The sequence below is a fragment of the Pezoporus flaviventris genome, unplaced genomic scaffold (assembly GCF_033815535.1).
Source record: "Pezoporus flaviventris isolate CSIRO_AGI_PZ_B2104156 unplaced genomic scaffold, CSIRO_AGI_Pfla_v1 ptg000066l, whole genome shotgun sequence".
Taxonomy (NCBI): Eukaryota; Metazoa; Chordata; class Aves; order Psittaciformes; family Psittacidae; genus Pezoporus; species Pezoporus flaviventris.
Window position 1 is genome coordinate 11,513,310 of NW_026892614.1, and position 15,853 is coordinate 11,529,162.

Here is a 15,853-nt window from a genome sequence, read left to right on the forward strand (position 1 = left end):
GTTCACTAGCTCACAGGAAGCCTTGGGTAGCTCTTATAAACATGACTCGTTACAGAAATACTCTTGTTGTCTGGAGAATGGGAATAATGCTTGGTTATCTTTCTGCCAGGAGTTCTGATAATTAATTATTTAGTCTTTATAGAGCACTCAGATATTTGGATACCTCTTGATAGAATCACATATCCCTTTAGCTGTCAAACCACAATAGCACCTTTTCAGCCCTACTGGAGATGCAGAGAGAGATAGTAAAACATCCCTACTGCCTGAACACACTAAGTGAGTGGCTCTACCTTTATCAAAGCAAACCACAACAGGTTTCACTACTTGAATGAAATGAAACCTGAAAGGAGATATGAACAAGAGACAGTGAGGAGATTAATGCTAGGCTTGATAGAAGACTTCCTGGCTGGCTTCTCTTGCCCAGAAAGTCCCTTAGAAAAGAGAATTAATGGGTTTTATGCACATGTTGGCAGCATTTTTCCAGCTGTGCTGTCCATGTTCTGTGTGCTTTCTTCCTGCTCGAGGGGTTTGAACACTTTGCGTTCATGGTTATGTAGCCTAGGTCATCACCTGTGTGGATGGGCTCATCTGCAGTGTACTACAGAGGTAGAGCAAGGTGGGTAAAGGAGATAATATCAAAATGTCACTGCCTGTCTGGATTAGTGCAGGGCCGTGGGAAGGCTTATAGCCTGGGTGGTAATCTGCAGTGCTCGGAAATCCAACTCAGTGGCACCAAGGGACATCCCCATGGTTGTGTTCACTGGCAGCCTGTTTCAGAGAGGAGGGCAGGCCGGGTGCTAAAGCAAACAACCTGAGTCACTTGCTCAATAATCTCTAGTCCCTGTTAGCAAACGGTGATGGCGCAGTGCTCCTTGTTCCTGGCCAGAAGCCACAGCACTACAGTGCCACCAAAGGAGACCTCCACTTTGTACTGCCACGTGGTACTTGGAGCAAAGTAGGGTGTTTTTCTCTCTTACAACAGGCACAAAATGGCAGATGAGTATTTTGGAGCAAAGTTGGATTTCAGTGCAAGTCAGACTTTAAGTTCAGCAGATCTGAGTTTGCTTTAATATGTTAAATTCAGGGATGGATCTGTTCTGGACCTTATAATAATTTCTGTTCTCTGTTTACTCTTTGGATGGATTGGATAAACTGAAACCATCCTGATTTTACCACTATAAAGAGCAGAAAATGTGAAGCTTTTCATTCAGACCATGCAGAACAGGCTGTGATGTCTTCATATATATTGAAACCCAGCTTTAATCTGTTTCTGGTTTTACAGAATTATAGCCTAACTGATCTTGTATAAACCCAATACCCAAATTCTTCATCTCATCTTGGTTTCCATTACCTACCTTAAAAAAGGTGGATTTTTTTTAAAGTCGCATTAAAGTACAGCTTCAATTACATCCTGTTAATAACTAATCATTTAATTATGACTTAGTGCAAGATCACACCCCACCAAAGATTGGCATTTAAAGGATTATGCCTGCAGGGGTGAGGACAGTTTGGTTTCAGAGCTGTATCTCCTTGGTGTGACTGCTCCTGATGGATTGTGAACAAAACTGTATTGTGAAATACAGGTCCTTATTGGAATTGCTGTTAACTTCATAATTGCTCTGTAATTACTAAAGGGAGAGTATCTTACACTTCTGACAGCCAGGTGCATGTATTGCTCAACCTTAATTGACTTGGCTCAGTTCCTGCGGGTGCTTTCCTATTCTCTTTCAGTTGTGCAATACCAAAACTGACTAAATGGTGCATCTGCTGTTTGTTCCTGCTTTGGAGCTAACAACAGGAGCAATCAGAGGTGAACTTTGGAGAAGCTGGAGGCTGGTTGGTCTGAGCTGGGAGTTGGGCATGCCACTCCTGCCATGACCACATTCTGTGGCTAGAGGCTGTACCACCTTGTCCCATGGCAGGGTCCACGCAGGGCAGGGGGGAAGAGAGCCTTGTTCTCATCCATCACTCCTGCCCTGCAAGCAGGAAACAATAATGCAGCGTCTCAACAGGCAGCATCTCCAGGAGCTGAGAAGGCTACCAGAAGAGAGGTCAAGGGTCTTTCTTCTGGACATCTTCAGGCTGGAATTTGAGTTAAAAAAGTTTCATCTCCAACTGTTATTAGGAGTGGGGCTGCAGTGAGATAAACAGTGAGTTGTCAGCAGCTTCAGAAGTGATTCCTGCCCTGGGGGAAGTGCCATTCATCTGTTTTGCTGTATACTGGGTCAGAGCTTACACTAAAGTATGGCAGATTGTCAGCTTTGTCTGTGACTTTGGGAATATTTCAGTGGCCCTTGCTGCATGCACTGGCATTCTAATGGAGCTTTATGAAAGGGCTTTTTTTGGTGTAATCTGTCAACAGATAAGCCTGGAGAGAAAGAGGAGGAGAATCCAGCACTTTTCCCAAGAGAGGCAGCAATGAAGATGCATGCATTAAACATCCTCCTCTGCCTGTGGTACACCCAGCACAGCAAGGCCTTTAAGGATCTTGTCAAGCACAGTGCTAGCTGAATGGGTGTCCTGCCTGATGAAAGCTTTTCTTAATGATGTTTTCACTTATATGTAGAGAATAAATTTCTTACTGCTTTCTTTATCTTCTTCTCCAGAGGAATAAATGCTTCTGGAACAGAAGGACCAAGGAACAACAATTTGATGGGGATGTTGTCAATTTTTATCGACTTCCCAGCAGAGCAGAAATCACTGAAGCAGGTTACCACAGATACAACCTGCTTGTTACGCACGTGACAGCCATGCATAGCTCTGACCAGGCAATAATTTCTCCCAGGAATGACATTATGCCCCCAAGGCCACAAGCAGTGTTACTTTCCACATAGCAGGAATGCATGGCTGGCTGCAGAGTATCCCGCTCTGTCCACAGCTCTCCACAGTCTCCCATAACCAGCCCACATGCCTGTGGGGCTCAGATGCTTTTATTAGCATCCAGTTCCCAGTGGCTGCCGCTCTGGGACTATGTGTGCCTGACACCTTTGTTCCTCACAGCCCAGGCTGCCCATGGCCTATTTTCTGGGCTCCTTACTGGAAACTCCTGCATCCCTGGCTCTGCGCTCTCCTCTGCCAGGGAGATGGAGTCCCCCTTGGGCTGAGGAGGCAAAACCCACCTCTTTCTGAAGATGCTTCCGTGTCATGTTTCAGTTCAGTCACTGTTTCAAGGTCTGATGGTGCCAGTGTTGTCCTCATGGACTGAAAGAACTCAAAGCATCTGGCTTGCCCTGCCTTTTCCTCAGTTGTCTGCTTATCTACGTAGGGCAGATGTTATCTCTCCAAGAGTAAAGCATGTACTTTGCATTGTAACAGGTAAATTTGTCAGCTGCTGCTGCTCCCCTTTTCCCATTTCCTCCCTTGTTAGTACCCATATTCTACTGAGAAACGTTTCAGACATGAGAGACACAGCAAAAACACCAATGTGTTTCGGGAGGTGCTGCGAGAGACCAGGAGGGGGATTTTTAATGTCAGGAAACAGTTGTGTCCCCAAGGCCTCGCAGCCGGCACGGTTCTAGGAAACGCTTTGAACTGGAGAGGGATATGAGATTTTTGGTGAGTGACTCATGTTTTTTATAGCTCACCAGTTTCACAGCCTTGGAGGCTGAGCAGTCTGCCCAGAGAGCAGGTGCAGCAAGTGCCCTGTGGCAGCCTGACTCTGCACACAGGTAGTCTGCTTCAGCATTGCTGCAGGGAGATGTGCCCTTGACCTTCTCAGCCCTGCTGTTGTGCTGGCTGTAAGGGCTTCCAGGGCTTTGGGATGGACATCTGTCTATATGGGCACAGGGGGAGACCGGAGAGGAGGATTGCATGCCTCATGATGTAAAACTGCACGCTTTAGAGGGAGTGGGGAAGAGAAAGCTGGTGTGGGGAGGCTGTAGGAGAGACCTCTGCAGGAGCAGCTGTGTGCTGTGGTGTGGGAAAATGAATTCCATGTGCCCACAGATACATCGTGATGGGCACCCGAGGTTGGGGGCACTGAGCTCTGCCCCTCAGCACGCCAGGGTCTGAAGGAAAGACTGAAAGAGCTTTACACACAGACCGCTTTGTGCACAGTGTGTTGGTCTTGCCGCTGTACTTCCTTTCCAGTGAATTTACAGCTTCTTGTAAGGTTCTTGCCAGTAAATGGAAATGGAAGGAGTGGGAAGTCATGGAAAGATGAAGATGTAAGTGCAGCACAACTGTGCTTTATTAGATACCGTTACTAGCTAGTTATTGATTCAGCCTGGGGTTAATGCCTGAATCTAAGTGTGACTTTGCACTAATTCACTACACACCAGTTTTTGGAGCTGCAACACTCTTGTCTTCTTTTCCTCTGCTTGTGGCATGCTCCTAAGTATCTTCCCTTTTAATAACATGGCCAGGTGCTTTCTACACATATGCAGAGCAAATGTGAGACCTGTTTTTTCTCCAGGAAACCATCTTGGACCCTTGGTTCTGTCACCAGCCAGATCACCTGGCTCCTCTATGCCTGCTCCTATTCCCAGTCTCCTCTGCAGTGCATTTTCTCCCAGATGTGTGGTTCTCACTGGAAAAAAAATTTCACATAGGAGTGTTTTTTTAATAGGGTCCTGCCAAAATTTGGTCCCACATCTGGGCTAAGTGGTGGACTGGGCCTCCCTTTCCCTGGGTGACTCTGTGGGTCACTGCTAGCTCAGCATCGTTCAGCAGTGACGCACCTCCTGGTATCAGGATGCACCTTGGCCTCAGAAAATGTAAAAGGCCTCATCCTGCAGACCTTTGCAGGCAACTCTTTCTTTATAACTTTATGATGTTTGGAAGAAGGGGCTTATGTGGAGGCAGGAGGATGGTACCCATTTCCCACTGCTTCTTGATTACCTTGAGGCAAGTTAGCCAGGTTGTAGATTAACTGTGCACTAAAGGCCAGCAATTGCAAAGCCATTATAGATATGCCATTGTGTATATCCTCATGTTTATTACTTCATTCTTTGTTAAATCCGTTTCTCAAAGAAAAATACACCGAACATGCAGTGGCTCAGGCTGAACTGATGCAGGCTTTTCTGGCCTGCCTTCCTCCTGAATGGGACATGCCCTCCTGCCTGCCCTGACCACTGTCTGCCCATCCACCCCGGGTCTCCAGAGGATGCCTTGGGACTGAAAGACCTTGAGGAGATGCCCATTGGTGCTGCTAGGTATGAGCTGTGGTAGCAGAGGGCCTCTCATGCCCTCTCATGCCTCTGCCTGCAAGCACAGTACACTTCTGCCCTCCCCATGAGCTCAGCTCGGAGCTGCCTGCTATGCTGTGATCACCAGGGCTTAGGCTGCTGGGGCTTACCAAAACCAAAGCAGGGCTTGGGGCTGGGAAGGAGGACATGAGAGCAGAGTCTTGCAACTGCTGAGAGCTGGTGGTGGTGGAAGAGGGGAGTAAAGACCCCCTGTGCAGAGCGAGAGCAGGGTGGAGGCTGGATCCTTGCATTCGCCCCACTGCAGCTCCCTGCACAAAAGCAGGCAGAGGTGCCAGCATTGGCTGGCATGCTGTGGAGGTGTTTAGTTTCCTCTTTGTCTGTGAGCTGGCAGTCTGTGTGCATGAGATATGACTCAATCTGAGAAGGAGAACAGCCACCTCTTCCTCCTGCTCTCAGGAGCAGAGGCAGACCCCAGCCTTGCAAGGGGGTTGGGAGTGTGCTGGTGCATGGGGTCATGCTGCTTGGCCTGTCAGAGGAACCAGTGTGAGCCTGCAGAGCTGCTTACAGTGTTTTCTCATCAGCTGGCCAATTTCTCTCTTAATGAACACATTATATTGGCATGGCTGTTGAATGAATGCAGAAAGCATTGGGAAATGCATGATGACTTACACACAGCTGGAGATTTAGCATGGCTCACAGAAACACCCGTAGCTGAGAAAGTATTCATGAAAACAGCCAGCCATTTGCCCTAGCTTAACACTTGCACTTCTGGCTGGGACAAGGAAGTGGTAGCTCCTTGGGAAAACAAGTGGGCAGGCTCACTCAGGTGTATCTGAACTGTAGGAAGAATCTAGACTCAAACCAGCTCTGATTCAGTTTGAGGAACCCAATCCCTCAGCCTTTGTGCTGGCTGTGAGTGTCTCAGGTCAAAACACCAATGATACCAGGCAAGAGACTTTTGAAAGGCTTGGGGGAGTAGGAAGGAGAAAAGAGGAAAGATGAATCCAGACCCAGGTATTACAGTGCTTTGCAAATCCCACATCAAAACCCAGATCCAAGCATCGCTGAGCTGGGGGATGCTGTGAGTATGAAGTTTGCCCCTCAGGCCTGTCTGCCATGCTCTTCTTCGAACATTTGTCACTGAGCTGCAAGTAGAAAACAAACTCTATAGTATGGACTCCAGCAAGTCTCTCTGCATGTGGTAATGGCCCTTTGTGCATCAGCAGGTCTGCAGAGCTCAGGAAAAGCAGTGTGGCACAGGCAGAGGCTGAGAGTCAGCGGTGAGTCCTGGGCAGCGGAACTGCACTGGCTGTGTTTAGTGCCAAGGCTCAGACTGTGACTGTGGTTAGAGAGGTAGCTGGAGCAAGTCAAGGGGAGCTTCAGAGAGGCATAGCTCTTTGGGAGTCCTCCATCCTTATCCCTGGAGCTGCACGCTGCAGTGGGTACAGGCTAACAAACATTTCACTGATGGTAGCCTTCTTCCATGGTTTCAAGTCGCCAAGTGACACCCTTCTTTCTCCATTCTCCCCTCCATGACTAAAAATACTAGTCCATCAAGTCCCTAATGTCTAGAGATTTTTGGGAGGTGCAGAGTTGTTAGCAATGTGGATGTCAAAACAGAATGTGGTTTGAGCTTGAAAAAAAGCAGAAAATACAGGGATGAACACTGAGTGCAGCCTTCCTGTGGCACATCCTCACCTGCATCAGGGCACCCCGCTGTCAGAAGGAAACACTCCCTCCCAAAGCATACATTGACACCCTCTCCCTTTGCAAGCAGAATTAATCATACTTATGTGCCATATTCCATTTTAATTTTTATTGCAGAGTCCAAGATTAAAGGTTAATGTAGTACGTCTCCCCATCTCCACTCCCATTACAATGGAGTGCTTTGAATAACTATTAACTTCGCGGTTAACCGAAAGAAAATTGTTAATCATCAACAAGCTTATGTTGCATAAAAATCATTCTCTGTAACCTTCTCCCAACTGTGGGAGAGCCTTTTCCTCGAGGCTGACCTTCAACAACACCTGGTACCTGCAGCCTGCAAAACACAGAAGATCATACTATGCGGGCTTATCTGCTAGCCAAGGTCACAAACTGTGTGAACCACTGGAGCACAACTTATGCTTCTTGGTGTTGATGTTCATCCAAAGTTTGGTTCTGCTGCCAGCAAAGATACGGTTCCCTGGGCCCTCAGAAAGCACCTAATGAGCGGCTTTGTTTTGTTTTTCTTTTAATTTAGCAAGTTAAGGGTAATCTGTGGAGCGCTGGGTGCTGCTGGGGCACACGCTGTGGCAGTACAGCCTGTCCTTTCCACAGCACAAGACACGCGCAGACCGGTGTGTGTGTGCACGCTGCAGTTCAGTGGCCTGCCCTGGGGACCAGCTCTCGTCCTGGCATCAGAGATGCAGGGCAGGAGGGAAGCCCCTTGTGAATTAGACACCCCCCTATGCAGAACAGCCCGCTGGCACTGCAGGTGCAGGGTGCTGCTTTCTGCTTCCCCGTGCAGCTGCTGCAAGCGGCCAAGCTTGGCTGCAGAGGTGCTGCCTCCTTGTTGAGCGATTACATACAGGAGGCTTGCGTCCAGCCATTCAGGAAATAAATCACCCACTGTTTGTGAAGTAGGAGGGAAGCACTTGGGACAGTGAAAGATTAGACTGTAAGCCTCACAAAACTCCCCTTCTGGCTGTAAAGATGGGCTGCGGATGTTGTATTTTTTAGCTCTTTAAATGATTATTTCTGTGCCAGACTTATTAGGCAAGGTATTGTTGGGATCTTGGCAAGGAGATAAACATGGCTGCAGGCTTCGCAGTTGTTCCTGTCCGCATCTGGTCACTGTCAGGCCTTCAGCTAATAGGCTGAGGACTGTGTGCTACTGTAAACAGCCTCTGCAGCTGCTAGGGGCTAAATGTAACTATATATTGCTCCAAATACAAACATTTCCACATTAGGCATTGCGTGTCCTCCCCCAGCACAGAGCTGCAGCCATTGACCTCGGGAGCCTGCACTGCATCAGCTCGCCCTGGCTTCTCCTTGGCCAGCAAATCCTGTCTCTTTTTATGGCTGTGGCTCTTGAAAGTGAGAGCAACAACCCCAGCTCAGGTCAAGCTGAATGTGGCCAAGCATTGTGCAACCTCCCGCAGATGGTCTCAGTGCTGAATGGCCAGTAGCCATGGGGTGGCAGAGGCTGGAGTCTGGCACGGAAGGACTTGATGGGAACAGGGGCTCATAAACAAGGTGGGGGGAAATGGGTGGTCCCAGGCAGCAGGGAGCTGCAGAGGGAAGGGCTTTGGATAAAGGCACAGATAGCCCCAAGATATCCTAGGACTTTATAATAAACATCTTTGGCTGGGACAGGCCAAGCCCTGCTGAGAGGCAGTCAAGGGCTGGGAGCTGCTCTTGGCTGTTGTCAAGGACTTCAGGCAAGTTGTTTTGCATGAAAACATGAAGCCCCATGCAGGTGTCCAAGTACAGTGCCCAGATTCCCTAAGCAGTGTGCTTGTCCCCTCTTCTTGCTCCCCTCCTTTGTGCTTCTGCCTGCTGGGAGCAATTTGGAAAAGACTGCTTTCAACAAGGTGTTTTCTAAACCCGTCTCAAGAGAAAGACGATAGTATCTCATTAGCTGGAGTCCTAGGTCACCCCTATGATAAAATCAGCTTCCATCCAGTACATGCAGGAGTGCTGCCTCATGCCTGAGTGGAGTCCATGAGTGTGTGTGGGGGGTTGTTGTAGCTGTTTTCTGGTCTGGCCTGCTCCCAAAGCACTGCAGAGGTCTGTCCTTCAGTGCCTGCTCAGGTTAACTGGGTAGAGAACAAGGCTCAGAAGGGCTTTTCCCCAGTACAGTAGCTCAGAATCTAAAAACAATCTCTGCAGTAGAGACCCAGCATCCAATTCAGCAGGTGTGTCCCAGGCAGCAGCCCCTGGTTTGGAAATTCAGTGTGCCGTGCTGACCAGGCCCTGCTTAAATACATTCTCATTAATGTAGTGTTAGCCTGTTTACATCAGCAATCCAGCCTGCTTGTCCATTGCGCAGCACCACTCAGTGTTGCAGTAAAGAAAGACGCCTTTTGCTGTTTGGCTGACTCCAGGCTGGATCAGCTGGCCAGGTGCACAGCCAATTTCCATTGCTGCTTTGAAACTGGGAAGTATTTTGAAAAGAATAGAGCCTTTAGCCTTGTAAGTAAGAGCCATTTATCTTAGGATAAAAAAAGTGCTGGCATGGAAAAATTCCAATGCTATGAAAGTCTCTTTTCCTGAATGTCTTGGATACTTGCTGGATTAGGTTCACTGGTAAGGAGCTCGAAGTTATGAATGTCTCTTTTAAAGAAAAGAGCTGCAGAAGGAAAAGGCAAGCACTGGCATACTTGTAAGTGGGACAGAGCGAGATTCCCCATGGACTAGACATTTCTGAGATTGCTTTTAGAGGTACGGTCAGTATTGCTGCAGCGAGCCGAGGTGGTAGTAAATACCCAATGTAACTATAGCTGTTACCATTTCCCAAGGGTATGGTATCAGCAGAATACCGTATATAAACAAATGCAAAGCACTATTGGCTTTGCTCTGCACGGTTGTTTAATAACGCTTTGTGCTTCATAGAGCGTCAGAGTGTTTTATAGACGCTAATGAAATTAGCCTCATGATGCTCTTCTCAGGTATTATTAGCCCTTTCACTGGGCCGAGTGTGTGTGTGCTCCCAGATGCATGGGATGTGTGTGCCTGTGCTTCCCAGCAGGAGACACCCCGGGGGGACAGGACCTCCTGCAGCCCTTGGTCTGCTCCACCACTGCCTCCCTGTCTGCTTTCTGCTGCCTGGCACCCAGGGTGGGTACAGAAGGAGGTGTTGGGACCATGCTGCTGTGTCACCCCCTGCAAGGCCCAGGCTTTCTCCTGGGTCAGAGCAATCTTCCACTGCTCCAGGTCTGATGAGCAGAGGCAGAAAACCCAGATCTTCTTCTCAGGTCACTCAGGGTGTCTCTGCTGCACTACAGGACCTCACGTCAGCTTGCAGCGGTTCAGCTCCAGGACTTTTCCCTACACAGCCAGTGAATCCAAATAGCAGCCTCAATAGTGGGGATGCAGGAGCAGATCTCTCTCGCTTGCATCGTGCATGTTTATGGCTTCTTTATGTTAAAGGTGGGATGTTTGCTGCCACCCCTTCTCATGAACAGTAGCCACGGTTTTGTCACAAACATCAGTGCTGGCCCTGGGGTTATTACTGGAGCTTTGCTTTAAATAGATCCTAAGCAAACCTCTCTCTCTGTTTGTCTTGACATGGTACTGACTGGTGCTTTCCAAGAAACAGGGAAAAGAAAAACTGGATTCACAGTGGTGACTTTGACTCCATTTGGCAGAGGCAAACTGATCTCCTAAATGGGAAAGGCACAGCCACGAAGAGGAAAAACAAATGGGTCACCGAGAGAACCAGCCTGTTCCTTCTGACTGACTAGTTGCAAGTGACAAAGTCTCACTGGTACTTGTTTAGAAGATCCCTCCATTTTAGGAGTTGCTCTGTCACAAGAACACCAAAGTGTTTTTGGGTACATGAGATCTGCGTATGAAGTTTCATAATGGATTTTATAAAGTTTGCTGCACTTTACCCCACTTTGCTCAGTAAATATTTTGCTTCTAAATCATCGTTTGCCTTTCTGGGTCGTGTGGCCCGTGAAGCTGGGAGGCTTGTGCCTGTTGCAGGGGTGAATTCCTGACAGTGGACTGGGAGGAGGGGTGCTGGGGAACAGAAGGAGATGTGCCAGGTGTCCCCCTTCAACTCTCTCCAGAGATGGCTTCATTTCCCCTGTGGAGTCTGCAGGTTTGTGGTGACCTGGGAGCTCAGAGGAACGGCTGAGACCTTCCTGCAAGCTGGACACTGGCAAGGGCACACATTTTGGAGCTCTCTGGTGGGAGGTCTGGATTAGGTGCAGCTCAGAGTTGTACCAGGGAGGTCTGACCTCACACTGGCCAGGGGAGCCGTCGTGCATCCTGGGGGAAGAAACTCCTGGGAGCCCCTCAGAGCCTTTCCTGTCCTCTGCTTTGCTGTGTTACTGTGTCCTGGCTGGAGGCTCAGACAGCAGAAGCTAGGAAACCACTCTGCCTGTGTGGTACTAATGCAAGGGTCACTGAAGATGGTCACAGCGAATTAAGGTAGAGAAAAAATGCCATGCTCAGGCTTCAGCCCTGACGCCATGCTCAGGCTTGAGTCCCTTTGTTGTGATACAAAGGAACAAAAATTGCACTTTTTAGCATCATTTCCATAATCTGACTCCTCTGATTCCTCCTAAAGGCTTGTTGGCTGGCATCTGCCTGCAGCACTGCCTGTGCTCTGTGGGTCTACGGGGCTCTCTGTCTGGGTGAACTTAACCTGTGTTTGGCTGTTAGGGTACAGCTGCCAGAGGAAGAGGCAAATCCCAGCGCTCAGTGCTTCAGCACCAGTAAGTCACCAGTGTTTGGCCAGCAGTGAGCTCAAGCTGCAGCATTTGGGTAGGCCTTTCTGAGCCTCTCCCTCTGACCTGTCATGGATGCTTCAAGATGTGGTCTGGCTCATCTGGGTAGAAAAGCCCAGCATGCTCAAACTGGGCTTTTCTACCAACAGGAAGCTGATTGAGGAGACCTCATGAACAGCTGTGATCTGCTCAGGTTTAGATCTGAGGTGGAGAATCCTGATGAGCTTTACTGCTGCTGGCTGCAGACAAGCTGGGAGAGGCAATCGCACATGAAGATGCAGTGAGGGCTCCAGGTGATGCTTCCCTTTTCCTCAGCCAGAGACCTGAATTGGCTCTCTATACCTTTGTGAAGTGGCCACCCTGCCTCTTCCACATATAAATTCATGGACTTTGCTAAGGAAGAGGTGGAAATCTGGTCTTTGGGAGAACACTGTGCTTTGGAGGTAATTATTTTAATGATGGGCAGAGCCAAGCTCCATATTGCAACACTGGATGTACTTGAAGGCTTCATGAGGTCTGGGTCCAAATTTTGTGACTGTCTTAATGACTGTCTGGACCATGTGCTCCTGAAATTCAAGCTGTGCACCTCCTAAAGCTCCACTTCTGAAGAGACGCTGCCAACAGCATTCCCTATACACAGCACATTGGGTGGGCTTCTCATTGAGTGTGTGTGTGCATGTGGGTGGTGGTGCAAAATGTAGTTTATTTTAGGGCTATGTTCACACATCTCATTAGGCATACAAGAATTGCCAGGGAGAGGTCAGGCCAGGTTCTGTTGTCCATGCCAGGCAGTGAGCGTGAGCCCCCCAGACAGGCTCTGCCATACAGCAGGCCCTCCCTGCTGTGAAACTTGAGTTTGAGGGCCACTTCTACAAACTCTCTGTTATCATGATGTATAGCATTGGCAACAATAGGCAGTCTTGATGGGTAGACAGAAATCTCCCATCCTCATCTGAGCTGACCACTGGCCTTTTCTAACGCTGCTTAGAGCTTGGTCTTTTTATCATATGAACGATAAGTGCTCTCACTCTGGTACTTCCTGCTTGGGTTTTTTCTCCTGCCTGTAGTGCCCGGAATATGTGTTAGCAGTCTACTGATGGAAATGATAATTAGGGGATCTGTTATGAGAAATGTGCATGAACTTTTCAAGCTGTCATTCAAAGAAAGACTTTTTTACAGTCAGCCTTTGATTATCTGTGGGCTGCAGATTAGATGTTTAAAATGCCATGTTGAAAAAAACCAGAACTCTTTCAGAACCCTTATGAAGTATAATGCACAGTGGGGTTTTTTTCTTTTTTATTTTTAGCCTCATACTGCATCTTAAATTTGTTTTTTTAAAGGTAAAGGTATTAAAGCACTGCATTCCTTAGACATTGTTTACATGTATTTTGTATTATTTGTTTTGCTTTTCTTTCTCTGCCCTCATTACACCGGATACTGAGAGCTGAGCATATCAGACTATAGCATCCGTGGAGGAGGGCATGTGACATGGTAACCTTTCCCCAGCTGTTTTCTTCTGGTGCTGCGTAAGAGTTTCTGCAGTGTGATGCAGCCAGATGGGCTGGAAAGGGAGTGCTTTGCTGTGGGGGAAAGCAAATGTCTATACCTGAAAGAGCATGACTGAGTGACAAACAGCTGAAAGAGAAGGGATGCCTTAGAAACCATTTGTCAGGCTGGAGAAGTGGTGGCTTGTTAAAAACGTGCCTGTTCAGTTAAAAGGATGAATTGACAGACGAAGGTTCAGTGCAAATTCAGCTGCCATCACTTCAAAAGCCCTCACAGCTGAATCAGCAGATTCCTGTTTCCATACATAATGGATGCAGCCAGCATGCCATTACGATGCCCACAACAAGACTTGCATTAAGCTCCTTAAGTTAGCTGTTTATGATATTCACACTGTATAGCTGTAGCTCATGTTTTTCCTGAGCCTCCCTCTCTTCTCACGCCTTTTGTTTTTGGAGCCCTGGGAACAGCTGCCTAAGTAAGGAACTGAAGGAGGGAGTGGTACTGACTCAGTGCTAGCCATGCAGAGATTTCCAGCTATGCCTTTCACACTCTCTGTGGCCTTTGCATTGCCTGTAAGTCCTGCTGACCCATGCTGGTGCTGCCTGTCCCCACTGTTAGCCAGGGGATGGGATCTGGCAGTGCTGGTGGACCAACGTGTACACCACCAGCATGCAGCAGCGCAGAGATGGGGCACTGGGTGCTTTATCCCCATGCTTTCCCAAGCTCCTTCCTTCCCACCTCCTCAGCCTCTGCTGTCAGAAACACCTTTCTTCTGCCACCACCTCCTCTCAATGGTCCCCATGTCTCTTCAGACATAGCTGCTGCCATGCTCTCCTCTTGGTGTGCTGTGGCTTGGGGCATGTACTCCTCCTGCCTGGCTTAGCTCTGGCCATATAACCATTGGGTACAGATAGTGCTGGAGAAGGACACAAATCAGCCCCCCAGACTTTGGCAACATTTGGGTCCAGATCCCTGTTCTTGCTAAGAAGCGACACCTGGTTTTTATTTTTAGTGCCACTTGAAGAGTTTGAAAGCAGCTCAGGATTTTCACAGAAACAAGTCATGCTGAGTAAAGTATTACTGAATGGTTGTCAACACTCACCCAAACCCTACTGCCCTATAATAGTTTTATTTTCTTCTTTTTTGACCAGAAGGAATGAAAAACAGTAAAAAAAAAAAAAATCAAAATAAAACAACCCCAAACCCCTCACAACAAAAACCCCAAGACATAAAACCCCAACTTTTTCTGTGAAAATAAAAAAAATTATAAAGTTGGCACCTTTTTATTCCAACCACAAGGTTTTCTGAAAGCAACTTTTGGCTGAATTTGTTTAAAAAAAGTGTTGGCTGAGAAATGTCAACCAGATTTAATATCTTATTATAGATTTTGCACTTAATAAAACTGCAGGCAGGCAGACAGAAACAATATACCCATTCATCTTCACCTAGCCCCTTGCTCCCTTTCCCTGCTGCCCTGCTCTGTCCCAGAGGTGTGAACCCTATCTGGTGACGTGAGCCCTTCGACTGGCTTGGGTAGGATTACTGAGCCAAAAAGTCATTTTGTGAGCCATAGCAGCAAAGAGAAGCACACATCCCTGCTCATGGGGGACACACGGCACCTCTGCCACGGGGCCGTGGGAGCTGTAACGCGTCGGTGATGTCTACATGGAGACCAGTAAAACGCAGCAGAGCAAGCAGCAGTGCTGGCTAATCCCCATTTCCTCAAACAGGCTTTTTTCCCCTCCCTTCCTCGCTTTCTTGGCCCTGGGGATACATAAAAGCTGTGGGTGAAACACAGCCCAGGGAGCTGGTGGAGGAAGGAGGGAGCAGCCAGAGCCTCACTGCAGTACAGCACCTTTTCCAGGGGTGGCAACGGGGCAGAGCTGCCCCCGGGGGCTTCCCTTGCTGCCCCTCTCCAGAAGTGGGTCCTGGAGGCACAAGTAACATTTCTGTTTGCTGTGCTATTTTGGGAAGTTTTTGAAAGGTAAACAAGAGGCCCCTCTTGATTCATGGAGGCCATAAGTAAACCGTAGGATGCTATTTACATTGCTGAGGTATTTGCACCAGCTCTCTCCCAGACGGCAAGTTCAGTGAGGAGGAGGTGACCTTCAGCGCTCCTTGTTTTGCCTTGTATCTGGCACATGGGGGGCCTGCCTGTTTGACTGGAGTGCCTGGGTACTGTAATCAAAATAAATCATCCTTATCGTCGCCAGTGGTGATACTGCAATGGAAACAGAAACAGGCGCCTGCTTTGCACTTTGCAAAAGTGACATCATTGCGAGGAGTAGGATGGGAGGTCAGAGGATGAACTTGAGGCGGCTGCTGCTGCCTTCCCCGAGCACGGCTCTGCTGCCTGGGGCCAGCCTCCCGGCTCCACAGGGCACGAACGAATCGCTGCGCACGGCTGGAAAACTGCTCTGCTGTCCAGATTAAAGCAAATAACAACAGGGAAGCGTTTCTGATGAGTGAAAGGAGAGCGTGTGCCCAGGTTCTGGTTCAGCCTATCACGTTTTCTGAGGTAAAATTGACAAAAGACTGCCCCCACAGCTCCTGCGTCTCTCTCCTCCCTGGGCAAACCACAAAACACAACTTTTCATTTTGGTTGCCTGTTTGGGAGGAAAGAAGTCTGTTTAAGACTGCTTTTTTTTTTTTTTTTCCTGTGGATTTATATGGTTCTCACGGTACTGGGAGCTGACTTTGACTGAATTCTCATAATACTGAAGAAAATGAGCACTCCAAGAATCTACTCAGAGTAGCACT

The 15,853-nt window shown here is 48.3% G+C and overlaps 1 protein-coding gene across 1 annotated transcript in view; it reads left to right on the plus strand.

Moving 5' to 3' along the window:
• Nucleotides 1-10,782, plus strand: part of TOMM20 (translocase of outer mitochondrial membrane 20) — a 112,733-nt gene extending 101,951 nt beyond the window's left edge. Inside the window, exons 6-7 of the transcript XR_009746564.1 lie at nucleotides 9,474-9,513; nucleotides 10,444-10,782. The gene's annotated coding sequence lies outside the window, so the exon portion shown is untranslated. The remainder of the gene's footprint in view (nucleotides 1-9,473; nucleotides 9,514-10,443) is intronic.
• The last annotated feature ends 5,071 nt before the right edge of the window (nucleotides 10,783-15,853 follow it).